We start from the raw sequence: 12,445 nt of genomic DNA, 5'->3' as shown, positions 1-12,445 counted from the left end.
CGGGCGGGCTCCGCGCCGCGCAGCGCAGCGCCGGCAGGTACCGGGTCCGCGCCCACGCCCGCTCGGTGAGTGAGCCGCGTCGTGCTGCGCGGCGGGGGATCGGGGTGGCTTTCTCCGCTCTGTGGGGGGTTGAGCTTCCCATCTCTCCCGGCGCTCCTCGGGGCCGTACCCCACACCCTCCCGGCACGTCGGGTGTGGGGTCCCGCATCAGCGCTGCGGGGCTCCGGGGAGCGGGGCTCGGGCGGGGCCGCGGCGGTGGGAGCGGAGCGGGGCGGGGGGCGAGGGGAGCGGTGGGATGGGGTGGGATGGGATGGGGGGGCTGAGGGATGCGGCGCTGCCTTCGCCATGGCAACGCCGCCCCGGTCGGTTGGATGGAGCGCGGCGGGGGGCGAGCCCTGTGCCCCCGATGGGGGATGGGAGTGGAGGGGGTCCGTGCCCCGCGGTGAGGTCGGGGCTGCCTGGTGCCGGCTTGTGGCGGGGGAAACATCCGCGCTGCGATGTGGGAGCGGGATTCTGGGGTGTCTCATGGTGGGGATGGCTGCGTCGGAGGATGGGGTGGGGCTTTGGGGCTCCGGCACCAGCCATAGAGCAGCAGGTTGGCTCCGGCACCGTCTTTGCCAGGCGGAGGATTTGGGAGAATGGGGTCAGAGGTGCGGTGGGTGAGGACGGTGCCCTCGCTGCCATCCCCGTGGGGTGGAGGCAACCAGCTGCCTCGCTGTTGGCGCTGGGTTCCACCCGTGGGGGCTGCACTGCTCGCAGGCGGCTGCGCTGCCTCGCACGCCCTCGTGGAAGGAGCTTTTTGCATCTCTTTTGCATCAAGGTTAATTGAAGGCAAAGCCAAGTGGGAGTCCTCCCGGCTCAAGCTGAGCAGCGTGTGCCTGCCCCAGAGCTGCGGGACGTGGAGGTGGTGGGAAGGCGCTGGGTCACTATGCCAGAGCCCCGCGGGGATCATCCAGGCCGGGTGCTGCAGATCTCAATGCCGTGCCACCAGCCGGCTTCTCCGTGCTGCACAGATGAGGCTTTTTTCCATCTCTAGAGGCTGATCCTGATACTGCACACAGAACGCAGTGGCATTCCCTCCTCAGGCCACCTTAGTGAGCCATGGCACTACCTCGTTTTCCTCCCTCAGCTCAGCCGTGGGCATCCTGAGGCACTTGATGCCCCCTGTGAGGAGGAGCAGAGGGTCCCATAGGCCCCTTTGCCATTGGCCTCCTTTCCCTGCCGACATCCCCTTGGTTAATGAGTGACTCAGGTCCTCAGGGCCGGCCCAGTGTGGCCTCCTGTGTGCAGGGAGCAAGAGCCAAAGTCCGGGCTCTCTGATGGAACAAGGTGAGACCCGTAGGGCAGCAGGAAACAGGGACGCTTCCTCTTCTTAATCCTCCTTCTCCTCTTCCTCCTCATCCTCCTCTGGCCGGGTCGCTGCATGTGGCCCTGTGGTGTTTGGGGCTGGCTGCCTCGTGGCCCGGCCTCTGCCCCGGGCAGGCAAACAGGATGGATGAGGTGTAAGCGCAGCACCAAATCTGCTGCCCTGGGCTGGAAGTAGAGTCGGACCAGGGCTGACCTGAGCCAGCTCCTTATCTGACCCTTTGTTTTCAGGAGGTAGCAGGAAGGGCTCTGTAGATGGGACGGCCGCTAGGACCGGGTCGTGGTTATCTCCTCCTGCTTCTGTTCTTTGTTTTGGCTTCTTGCCCATCTCCTCCTGAGCTGCGTCATGGACTCCTGTGTGGGTGTCATGTACCTGCTGTCCCCAGGTCCCCTCATTCCGTTCCATGGTCTCCGTGCCTCCACCACTGGCCCTGCTTCACTCCCAGCCTCAGTGCCACCGAAATCCAGTGCGAGGGGCAGGCAGCAGCGTGGCAGCCAAATATCAGTGCGACGACACCATTAGCTAACCAGCAGCCACCAGCTTTCTATTTAAAAGAGTTGTTTTGGGGGATCCCACTTGAACTAAGGCTGCCCAGGGATGTGGTGAGGTCACCATCCCTGGAGGTGCTCAGGAACTGTAGCGATGTGGCACTGAGAGACACAGTGGGCATGGTGGGGGTGGGCTTGGGCTTGGGGATCTCCGAGTTCTTCTCCAACATGAATGATCCTGTGATCGCAAGGGAGCAGCCCTTGCCCTGACCCCGCTTGCTGGGTTTATAGCAGCACAAAAAGCAGAATACCTACTGCATTACAGCCCGAAGGTGGCTGCTGGTCATGCAGGCAGATACACCACGTAGGGCGGGTGGTCTTCTGCGCCGATACGTGCCGAGCTGCTGCTGCATGGCTGCTTTTATCTCTGAAGTATTAATAAATGAGGCTCGCTATTTATATGGGTCTTTTTAAGAGCCTGGCGGGGCTGCCTGGAAGGCTCGCGCGGCACTGCAAGCATTCGGGGCTTTTTTGTGCGTGCTTCAGCAGTAGATAAGCAAGGGCATCCAGCTGTCAGCTTCGGAGATTGCCAAAGCCTGCTCAACGGGATTTCTGCAGGCTTCTCTCACAAACGAGGATTTTGTTTGGTGCTTCGGTTTCTGACTCGATGCTGGTAATTAAATATCTCAACTTGGCTTCGGAAGGCTGCTGCAGATTGAGTGGTGAGGCCATGCAGAGCAGGGCGCGCTTGTTCTGCTGTCATTGAGTGGGACTCGACGTTGGTGCTTCAGCCTGCATTTTCTTTTTATTTTAAATGCATATCTTTCTATAAGTAATTCTGCTTTAAAGGGGGGCAAAAAATCTTGCATTTTGCTGCTGTCCTATTAAGCTTGCATCGATCTGCTGGGACAGCTGTTCTATTGCAAGTTGCGATAGTTGAGTGCTGTAAAATTCAAATCGTGTCAGTACTGATCTTTTTTTTTCACCCCTTTGAGATAACAATATGTGTACTTTTCACCTCTGCACAAAGACAAACATCGGCGCTGTGCTGAGAAAGAGCTGATCTGAATGAAGACGTGAAAGTTAGAGAAGAAATACCGAGCGTCTGACCCTAACTTCTGCATTGGTTAAATCTATATGGCTTAGCGTATAGATTACTTACTCTACTACATGCTTCCCATACTAGGGGATGGGAGAAACAGCTAATGAAGGTTTGGAAAGCAGTTCTGTGTGCCAGCAGTGGCTTTTTTGCATATTGCATGAGCTCTGCTCTGCACATCAGCCCCAAATGACTTATTTCTTACATTAAGTAGGAAGTTGGAAATAGAAAGTTTTTAGCCTTCTGTGATTTACCCTTGGTTCTTTATTCCCCTGCTGCCCTCTATCTGATCTGGGCTGGGAGGGAGGCTGTGCTGGTGCTGCCTTACCCCTGTCCCATTGGGAGGTGAGCTGCACTCCGTCCCTCCTGTCCCTGTGCATTGCAGCGTTTTGGAATATGTTGAAGAACCAGAAGTTCTGGGGTGGCGTGGAAAAGTGTCAGCTCAGTGAGTCATAAAACTTTCAAATCTTTGTGTGGCCTCTGAGGAAATAATAATAATAATAATAATAAAAAAGGAGGTGGGGATCAGGAGCAACTTGGCACCCCATAGCTACCTAGTTGGTTGAGTGGAGACTTTGGTGATGTGAGCTGACAGGGTTTGTTCTGTGAGCGGTGTGGCCTGAACACCAGCCCCTGAAATTACAGCAGAGCAAAATAATGCGCGCTATTATGAGCGTGTTCTTATTGGTGAAGCCAGGTGGGGTTGTCCTCTGCAGTGCCCATCCCACATGAATCACCCGTTGCCGTGCTTCCTTAATGTTTCCTCCAGTGCTGGGCCCCCAGCCTCCGCCTTTTGTTCCCAGTTTGCAAAATGGAAGAGCTCTGTGCCGCTGGGAGCACCTGCACCAGAAAGTCACTTCCTACATCGGCGAAGTGGATGGGGTGGCCCAACCTGGTGGTGCTCACCCGTGAGTCATTGTTGTGATTCAATTACTCCATAAATTACTGCTTGTTGACTGAGTTGCATTGACAGTCGCTGCACAACATTGCTGCTGGAGGTGGAGTGGCATGGACCTGTCACAGATCTGTCACTGTGACAGAGCTGAGGGCAAGGCGTTAGCCCATTGGAGCTCGGTTCTGGTGCTCATTTGTGTCTTCCTGAAGGACGGTGTGGTTGGTTTGCTGCCATTTGGATGGCTTTAAGTTGTTTTGGAGCTCTCATTCAGAACCCTTCCCGACTTGGCACTGAGGACATAAAGTAGTGCATCCATAAAATGCTGAGCAAGGGGTGATGTGTTGTTGGTTGGAGGCATCTTCAACTCCCTGAGCCTGCCCTTGCTGCCACAGCGTCATGCTGAGCACCAGGGCCGTGCGTGTCACTGCAGGGCTCCTCGCCGTGCCAGACAAGTGGCTTCATGTTGCTCCTCCTGCATTCCTTCGGTGAGTGTTGCTCAGCTATGCACTCCCAGCTACGTGCTGCTCACCTGAATCATGTCTTCGTGTGTGTGCGCAGCTTCACCACCCGAAAGCCTGGGCCACCCCTCTCCAGGCTGCCTCAGCCAAGTTCAGGCATTTTTACAAGAGAGTGAATGAAATAATGCACAAGGGACATGGTGGGGGAGCAGCAGGAGTGCCTCAGTGCAGGGCATGTTCCTGAGCTCTCAGGCTGACATCCTGACATCAAATTCACCTGCAAGAGCTGGCCCAAGCCACCCGTTCCCCAGAGCTTGAGATGTCACCAGTTCTCTACTGGGACTTCTCATTCCTCATTGCACAGGCAAAGCCCCAGCTGGAAATTTGTCATGCAAAGCTCAAAACCCATGTGTGTACGTACATGCGGAGCGGTGATATAAAGAGAGCAGAAAGACCCAATTAACTCCTTAGATGCATGCCCACCCTTGGGGATGTGCAAGGCACAGTGGGACCTCTGAGTGCTCCCCGTGCCACTTTCCTGTCCTCTTCCCACAGCGTGTGTTGGGTTTGGGGCACGCAGAATCATAAAATTGCTCAGGTTGGAAAAGACCTTAAAGATAATCAAGTCCAATCTGCCAAGGCAGCTTGGAGCTGCGCTGCTCACAGGCTGATGTCAGGGGGTTTTGCATGGAATATTAGCAGCTGGCTTTCCTACCAATATGCAAAGCTGGGCTATGTTTGACAGTTTTTGGGAAGTCACTGTAGGGGGTGGATTCCTTCAGCACGTTATAGGAGATGGGCTTGCTGGCCCAGGGGAGGTCCTATGGGAACATGGGGCATCCCCAGTGCTGAGCTTTAGGGTGTGGGCTGTCAACAAGCAGGAAAAATGCACACACGCTTCTTGGAGAGCAGCAAAACTACAACCCCCCCTTGGCTGCACGCCTTATGTCTGGGGAGCTAGCACTGCTGGAGCTGTGGGGCTGTGCTGTGCACCCATCTTTGCACTGCTTGGGCTGGCGTGTGGGACAGTGCTTGTTCCTAAAAAGCTGCAGCATGAGACCAGGGGATGCAGGAGTCGGTTTACTGTACCCCAAAACAGCAACATGAAGTACGCTCCTAATGCAGCATGGCTGTGTGCTTTTGAGCTTTTTATTTTCCTGGATGCCTTCTCCTTGCTTGGCTTCAGCATCTCCTAAGTGAACCAAGCTGCGGACTCTTGCGTGCCGTCCTGAAGGGCCCTGGTAGCTGAGGTCCGGTGCAGCTGTTTCCTTCGAGGACGCATGTAAGTGGCTGTGAAGCTGTTTGTGTAAACCTCTTTCCCCGCTGCGAGCCCTTCGGATATTTGATGATTCCAGCTGCCCCATGGGGTTGCCCCGTGCTCCCTGCACAGCGCCTGGTTGCTGTGCCCCTGCCCTGCTCGAGGATGGCTGGACTTGGATTTTGCAGCTGGTTTTGGAGCTTCTCCCGTTGCCATCCCTGCTGGTGCATGGGGGTGTCGATGGGGCCAGGCTCTCAGGGCGTGACCCCATGTGATGCTCAGCAGTGCCAGCCGAGAGCCGGGCAGCAGAAAAGCTGAACTTGCAAATCCGCTCCGGTAAGTCACGCCAAGGACTGTTTGAACTGCTCTAATCCCCGGTGCCTCCTGAGCAACCCTGTTTACAAGAGGCGGTGCTTCCGACAGGACAGGGACAGGGCCTACGTCACTCGTTTGCTTAGTGAAAACTCCGGTGGCTGCAGGAGGTTGGCTCCGAGAGCTGACACCGCGCTCCTTCCTCACCACCCCCTTGTTACGGATGCATCCTGCAGAGCGGCTGGAGGCTCTCTGGGGACACCTTGGTTCCATTTTCAGGCTCCAGCTCCTTTTATCTCCCATGGAGACCGCTGTCTGGCACGTCACACGTGAGATCGCCGCTGGCTCCGGGGCCCTGGGAAGTCTCTACCCATCTACACAGAGCAAAAAAAAAAAGATGTCAAGGAAAATTTTTGGAGCGTGCTAAATGTCGTAATTCCTACAGACAGTTTACTTTGGGTTCTGGAGTTGGAAGGGAGTCTTTATGCTCGTGGTTTTCTCACGTTTACTTTTGCATCAAGTGCTGCTCTTCTGCTCACTGAGGTCAACGTTTTGACATTTCTTCATTGTGGTGACAGTTCAGGCCGCAGTGACGTGCCGTGGGCTGCGCTATGGATTAAAAAGAAGGGCCCATGAAATACAGTCTGTCTGTTTTTGAAGCCATCCTACAGCTTGACAGGTTTCAGCATGAGAAAAAGAGGAAAGAGGGGCCTTAACTCATGTAACTCTGTTTGCCTCATGTTCTGTTTCATTTCGCTGGGAGCTTGGTGAGAGAGAATGCATCTGTGGGGTCTGCAATCCCCACACCACGGGGTGTCAGAGCAATTGGGGCGCTGGGGACCCAAAGGGCTGAGCTTAGGCTGCGGTGATGGGTTGTTGTGAGCAGGAGTGAGATGGATCTATGAAAAAATGGGTGCTCATTTTTCCAAGGGGAAAAGAAGCCTGCAAACACCTTCCTGGCGGGTGCTAGGCCCCAGCGCGCCGCAGCGGTGCGAGCTCCCATCTGCCTTGGGTGCAGCTCTGCCCACCCAGCAGAACTGGCCAGGATCCCTAAAAACAAACAGGCCTCCTAGGCCGGGCTGCTGCACGAGGGAAGGCTGTCGGCACAGATCCTTCATCACCTCACTACCTGCACTGCTGCCAGTGCTGCTCGGCTCACCCCAAGCCTACTAAAAGCCCATGGGATCGACTCTTCCCCTTCCTCCGCCTGCTTCCTTTCCCCCCCCTTCCCTCGGTTTTCAACACCAGATACTTGAATAAATCATCGAGGATGTGATCACACAGGAAACCTCCTTTTTTTTTTTTTTTTTTGCAGCCAGGTTAGGAAGTGAATTCAGCTCTCAGGGGTTTCAGTCCTGTGCTTTTTAGTCACGAGGTTCTTCGTTCTTCCGACTCCATCGCTCATGAAATGTCGTGTCCTCAGCTGCTTTTCCCCTTGCCGCTGCAGACCTGCAGAAACAATAGCGGCTGGAAATGCTCTTCAAGAAACCAAAATGGATGGTGCTGGCGTGTGCAGCAAGAGGGAGAATGCACATTTGATCTGTATTATGTCTTTATTTGTTATCTTGTTTACTACTTCGTTATTCCTTTGCTTCAAAGGAGAGCAAAGCCCTTGTTCCTGTGGAATTCATAGCTTCTAATTTGCTCCTTGTTAGAAGCAGCGCCCCAAATCCCGCATTCCTTTGTGCGTCTTGTCTTTTTTTTCCCCCTTTTTCTTTGTCATTGGGGGCTTATGGAGTATAATGGGCAGATTAGCAACTGTATTTGTGGAGTAACCCATCTTTGTGCAGGTCTGGCTAGAAACCAATTAAGCTTGTCTTGATCTCTAAATGAGATTTCTGTTGAGCGTCTTACCCAACCGCCTTTAACGTCCATTAATAGCGGGTGGGATTAAAATAGCTGAACGTGTAGAGATCGCGTGTTGGATAAACAAAAAGCGCTGGTTGCAGGGAAGTTCCCGGGGATGTGTGCAAACCGGTGCCTCTTTGTTCCGCGCTTTTGTAGCTTCGCTTGTCGAAACCTGGCGTGAAGTACGTTTGGCTACGGGCGTGCAGAGCCTGGTGGTAGGATACGTGGCGCAGGGGCAGATGCGTGGTGAATAAATAGGAAGCTTTCCTTGAGTCTCTCCAAAATGCCCACTGGTGCGTGTCCCCATTGCTCCGGGTGGCTCTGAGTGGGGACGAGGCTCTGTGGGGTCCCTGCTGCCTTCGGGTCCCTGCAGGTGCTTTGGTCCAGATGTGCCCCCTGGTCCTGGGGTTGCTTTTTTAGCCTGGGAAGAATCACATTGGCTTTCCTGGTGTGGGCGGCAGCTGATAGTGGCGATGTGTCCCTGCAGCCCTGCCTCCGTTGGGTTTACCTAAGCTGCTGCAGTGAAAACCCATCCGGGAATGGTGCTTTAGTGCATTGTTTTTGAAGAAAACCGGCTAAATAAAGATGCCTTTAATAAACTGTGCCTTCAGGGAACCCTTGTGTCTCATCCCAGACTGTTTCTGCATCAAGATAAGGCTGTGGAGCAGCTGGATTTGTACTCTGCTTACATGAAGGGCTGTGGGGTGTTTTCAGGGTGCAGACATTCATTCTTTCTTTTTTTATTTGTAAAGCAACTGCAGAGAAGCAGCGTAAAACCCGGTATCTCCTCTGCTGTGACCACCAGGTTTCTTTGGCATGCCCAAGCAGTAAGAAGCGTGGCCTGGAGGGAAGGAAGGAACTAAAACTTTATGCAAACTGTGCTCCCTTTGATCAGTTTTTCCCCTGATTGCCACCCAGTCACCACCATGTCACCAGCTTGGCATGCTGATGGCCCGTGCCATATGAAAGAGGACAGTTATCCCACTGAGGGGACACCCATCCTCACTGGTGTGGCACTCTCAGTGTGGCCAAACCCGAAAAAAAAAATTGGGGAAAAAAAACAAAAAACCATAAGCCAAAGTGTAAGATGTAAGGTGGTGTTATTTCTTAGGTGGTGTGTGATGGGGCTAGGGCATGAGGTAGGACTTTGCTGGTGCTGCACAGTAACATGATGTGGCTTCCTGGGAGGAAGATGTAAAAATAAGCCTGTCTTCAGCCTTGTCTGTGTGTTGTCCTGCTGTCCTAGCCCCTACTCTTTCTTCCTCGAGACTGAAGAGCTGTGGAGGTCAGTGCACCTCATCCCAGCGTCCAGGGAGATGACACAAACCCTTGTGAGGCTCTGCTGTGCCCAAGGTGTGGAGAAGCCATTGGGCCTATTCCACCATCTCCTCATGTGTTTCCCCTTCCAAAGCTCTGCAGGAGCTGCTCTGCTCCTCCTCCTGGGGCCAGTGAATTGCAGAGCTACAAGGAATGTTTGTGTAGGATATGGTTGCTGTTGGACGTGAGCTCGTGGTGTAACCAGGCTGAGTGCTAAGCTGCTGTTGACCCAAACTTTGTCTTCCATTTCAGTTAAATGTACCCTTGAAGGTGTGGTTACTGAGACTAACTCCAATTATGGTTATGCAAAACAGGCAAACGCAGCTCCAGACCAACCCAGGAGGAAGGCCTCATGGCCATCTGGGGTGTTACTGACTCCTGCTAGCCCATGTCTGGCCTGTGCTGGTGATCAAGATGTGGAATGGTCGCTGCAAGGCCGCCTCTAGCTTTGAGTGAGGTGGGTTTTAAAAGGATTGGTCTTGAAGCACGGCCATGTGCTGTCGCAGCTTTCAGAATAGCCTAGAAAACAGCTCATCAGGAGACCTGTAATGAAGCAGTAGCTTCAGGCTCTATGATCAGAGAATCACAGAATTGTTTGAATTGGAAGGGGCTTTAAAGGCCGTCTGGACCAAATCCCCTGCAGTGAACAGGGACACCCACAGCTCCATCAGGTGCTCAGAGCCCCATCCAGCCTGACCTTGGGTGTCTTCTGGGACAGGGCATCCACCACTTCTCTGGGCAGTCTGTGCCAGTGCTGCGCTACCCTTATTTAAAAAAAATAAAATAAAAAATCTTCCGTATATCCAGTCTAAATCTTCCCTCTTTAAATGGTGGAGACACCTTGTGAGATGGAGGCCGGTGTGAGTGCTGTGTGATTTGTGCCAATGTGTGCTGTGTGTTGATGCTTCTCTTTGCAGTGCAGTTTGCCATTTACTTATCTGCAGTCTGTGACCACGCTTATCCTTGGGCAGCCAGAGCCAGCCTTTATCTGCACAAATGCTGGCCCTGGAGCAGCCTGGGCCAATATAAGGAATAGATACATATATAAATAGGTAAAATAGATGTATGCTGTGGTACCTATAAGAACCAGCTAGTGACCTGAATGGAGGGCAGGGCGTTATCCTTGACTTGGCTCACATACAGGTAGGTGAGGTAAATTTCAGGTGTAAGCAAGCGGATCGGCTTTCCTCTTGAAAGACCAATTCCCTGAGTTCTTTGGTTGTGCGTGTTTGTTAGTTAAGAGAACAAGAGGACAGCTTGCTGAGTGCAGCATGGTTTGTGCTTTGCAGGTGGCTGGGGAGTAGAGCAGCTTGTGGCCAGGGTGCCATGAGATGGGGGGTTGTCCCCATGTCCTTGTCCCCCAGTGCTGGCTGGCATATGGGCAGGGTGGTGTGGGCATCCCAGAGCTGTTCTTCTGTGCCTGCAGGATGCTTCACTGCAGAATTCACTGGTGTTAAATCTGTACAGATAATTGCAATTTTAATATCCCCAGCAGGGGAATTTGTTAGAGGAAAAGGCGTTCCTGCAACACTTCTGGAGGTATGATCCTGCTGGGTGACATCCATCATTCCTTCCCCTCTTTGCTGCTTATTTTAAAAATAGATCTCAAATGGATGCCGATTTAAAAACTGGCAGATGATCTGAAAATAGGGAGCTTGGTAAATGGTTCCAGAAGGTGATTTTGAGCCATGGGCAGCAATTTGAGTCTTAATAAGCTGCGCTCGCTCCTACAAAAGGCAGCTTCACCTTGCTGCATCTACCTCAGCCTTGTGTCAATGTCCTGCTTCCAGCCTGGCTGCCCATGAAGGCCTGGTAGCAACGTCTTCTTTTAAAGCATGTTTTCCCCTGCAGAGTGGACTGAAATTGGGACTGAAGCTCTCGCAGTGCCGCTGCCAGATAGCCTTCATTTTGTTTTGTCCTGTTGATCTGAATGAAGTAATTCATAAGGACGTTTTCCATGAATCAATAAATCCATCCTTGCTTCTGTGCCTGGGAGGTTTGCTTTGCTCTGGATACCGAGCATCTCTGTCCTGAACAGCCCTGCAAAGCCGTGCTCTCCAGGGTGAAATAGCTGTTCTAGGTATGCGTGTGGAGCTTGAGGAATTTGTCCCCGTGCCAAGCAATTCCTGATGTTACAAGTCTCAGGGAAACCGGTGCCAAAAATAAAGGGGGGAGGGAGCGGTTGCTTTTTGAAGGGAACTGGGAGCAGGAATCTCAGTTACAGGTAAATCTGCCTTTTGGATCTCAACTTGGCATTTCCTGTTGGGAGGAATTGGAAAATTCCTGTTGTGCCACACCACATCCCCTTCCGAAAACCGCTCCTGCAAATCGGGGAACGTGCACCTTTTGAAAGTGATACATGCATGTTTGCAGAAGGAGCCTGCCATATGGACCTGCCTGGAAAAAGAGGGTTTGAAAACGTGGCTTCGCTACATGCGGAGAAGTCAAAGATAAGGCCGCCATCCCCAAACCTGAGCTTGTTTGGCATTATCTGAGCATCGTGACCCAGCAGGGATGGAGCAGCGGTTAGAATCATAGAATCACTAAGGTTGGAAAAGACCTCCAAGGTCTCCAAGGAGGTGTTTTCTGCCCCATCCTCGTGGTGGTTTGGACTCTTTGGAACTGGTGTTTGGGATCCAGAGATGTTCCCGGAGCCAAAACTCACCGCGGCGAGCGGGTGTGCGCGTGGGCTCTGGTTCTGATTTCCTTCCTCGCTGCAGAGAGCAGCTGAGCGACACACGATGTTTCAGCAGGACGTCCCTTCTTTTGTTCCTCCATATTAGAAAAGTCTGTGCGTGTGTTTATGTTTAAAATAGATATGTGTTTCACATCGCTGTTTGTGAGCTGTGCCCCTTGGGACGTGGCCCAGCGGTGCTGGGGAGGGACGAAGCATTACCGTGCCCCCCGCAAACCAGAGCAGCCCTATGAAATTGTCATTTCAAATAAATGCCACAATGGTTTCTCTTCCCGTTTCTCCCCCGGTCCCCACGTTCTTCCCCTGGCACCGTGTCCCTCCCCGCCCACCACCCCAGGGCTGGGGGCATCTGAGCGGGATTTATGTTAAAAGGCACATTTTATGTGCGTAATTAAAACGTGCTATTGCTGGGTAGAAATGGGATTTGATGCTTACTGCTGTGACTCTTTCTCATGCGTTAGGGTGAACTGATTGATTACTGAGGTTTGAGATTAAATATTCCCCCGAGGTCTGCTGGTATTTAATGTGGTAGGAGGGGAGCAGAGAGGAAGGGGGGAGGAAAGCGATGTTTTTCCAGCAAGGCGAGGAGAGCATGGCAACGTCTGCTGAGTGGATCCCCTTGCCTTGTTCTGGCTGTGGTATCTGCTGCAGTAGAGGCTCCCAGCACTTGGGGCCAGGATAAATCAGGCCCATGGTGGCAGACGAGCTG

At 53.1% G+C, this 12,445-nt stretch overlaps 1 protein-coding gene across 1 annotated transcript in view; it reads left to right on the top strand.

The window, feature by feature from the left end:
• The window catches only part of DAAM1 (dishevelled associated activator of morphogenesis 1), an 83,927-nt gene continuing 71,482 nt past the window's right edge, over positions 1 to 12,445 (top strand). Inside the window, exon 1 of the mRNA XM_021401964.1 lies at positions 1 to 65. The gene's annotated coding sequence lies outside the window, so the exon portion shown is untranslated. The remainder of the gene's footprint in view (positions 66 to 12,445) is intronic.

The sequence above is a fragment of the Numida meleagris genome, chromosome 6 (assembly GCF_002078875.1).
Source record: "Numida meleagris isolate 19003 breed g44 Domestic line chromosome 6, NumMel1.0, whole genome shotgun sequence".
NCBI lineage: Eukaryota > Metazoa > Chordata > Aves > Galliformes > Numididae > Numida > Numida meleagris.
Note: the sequence above shows the minus strand (reverse complement) of the source record. Positions and strands in the feature narration are given on the sequence as shown.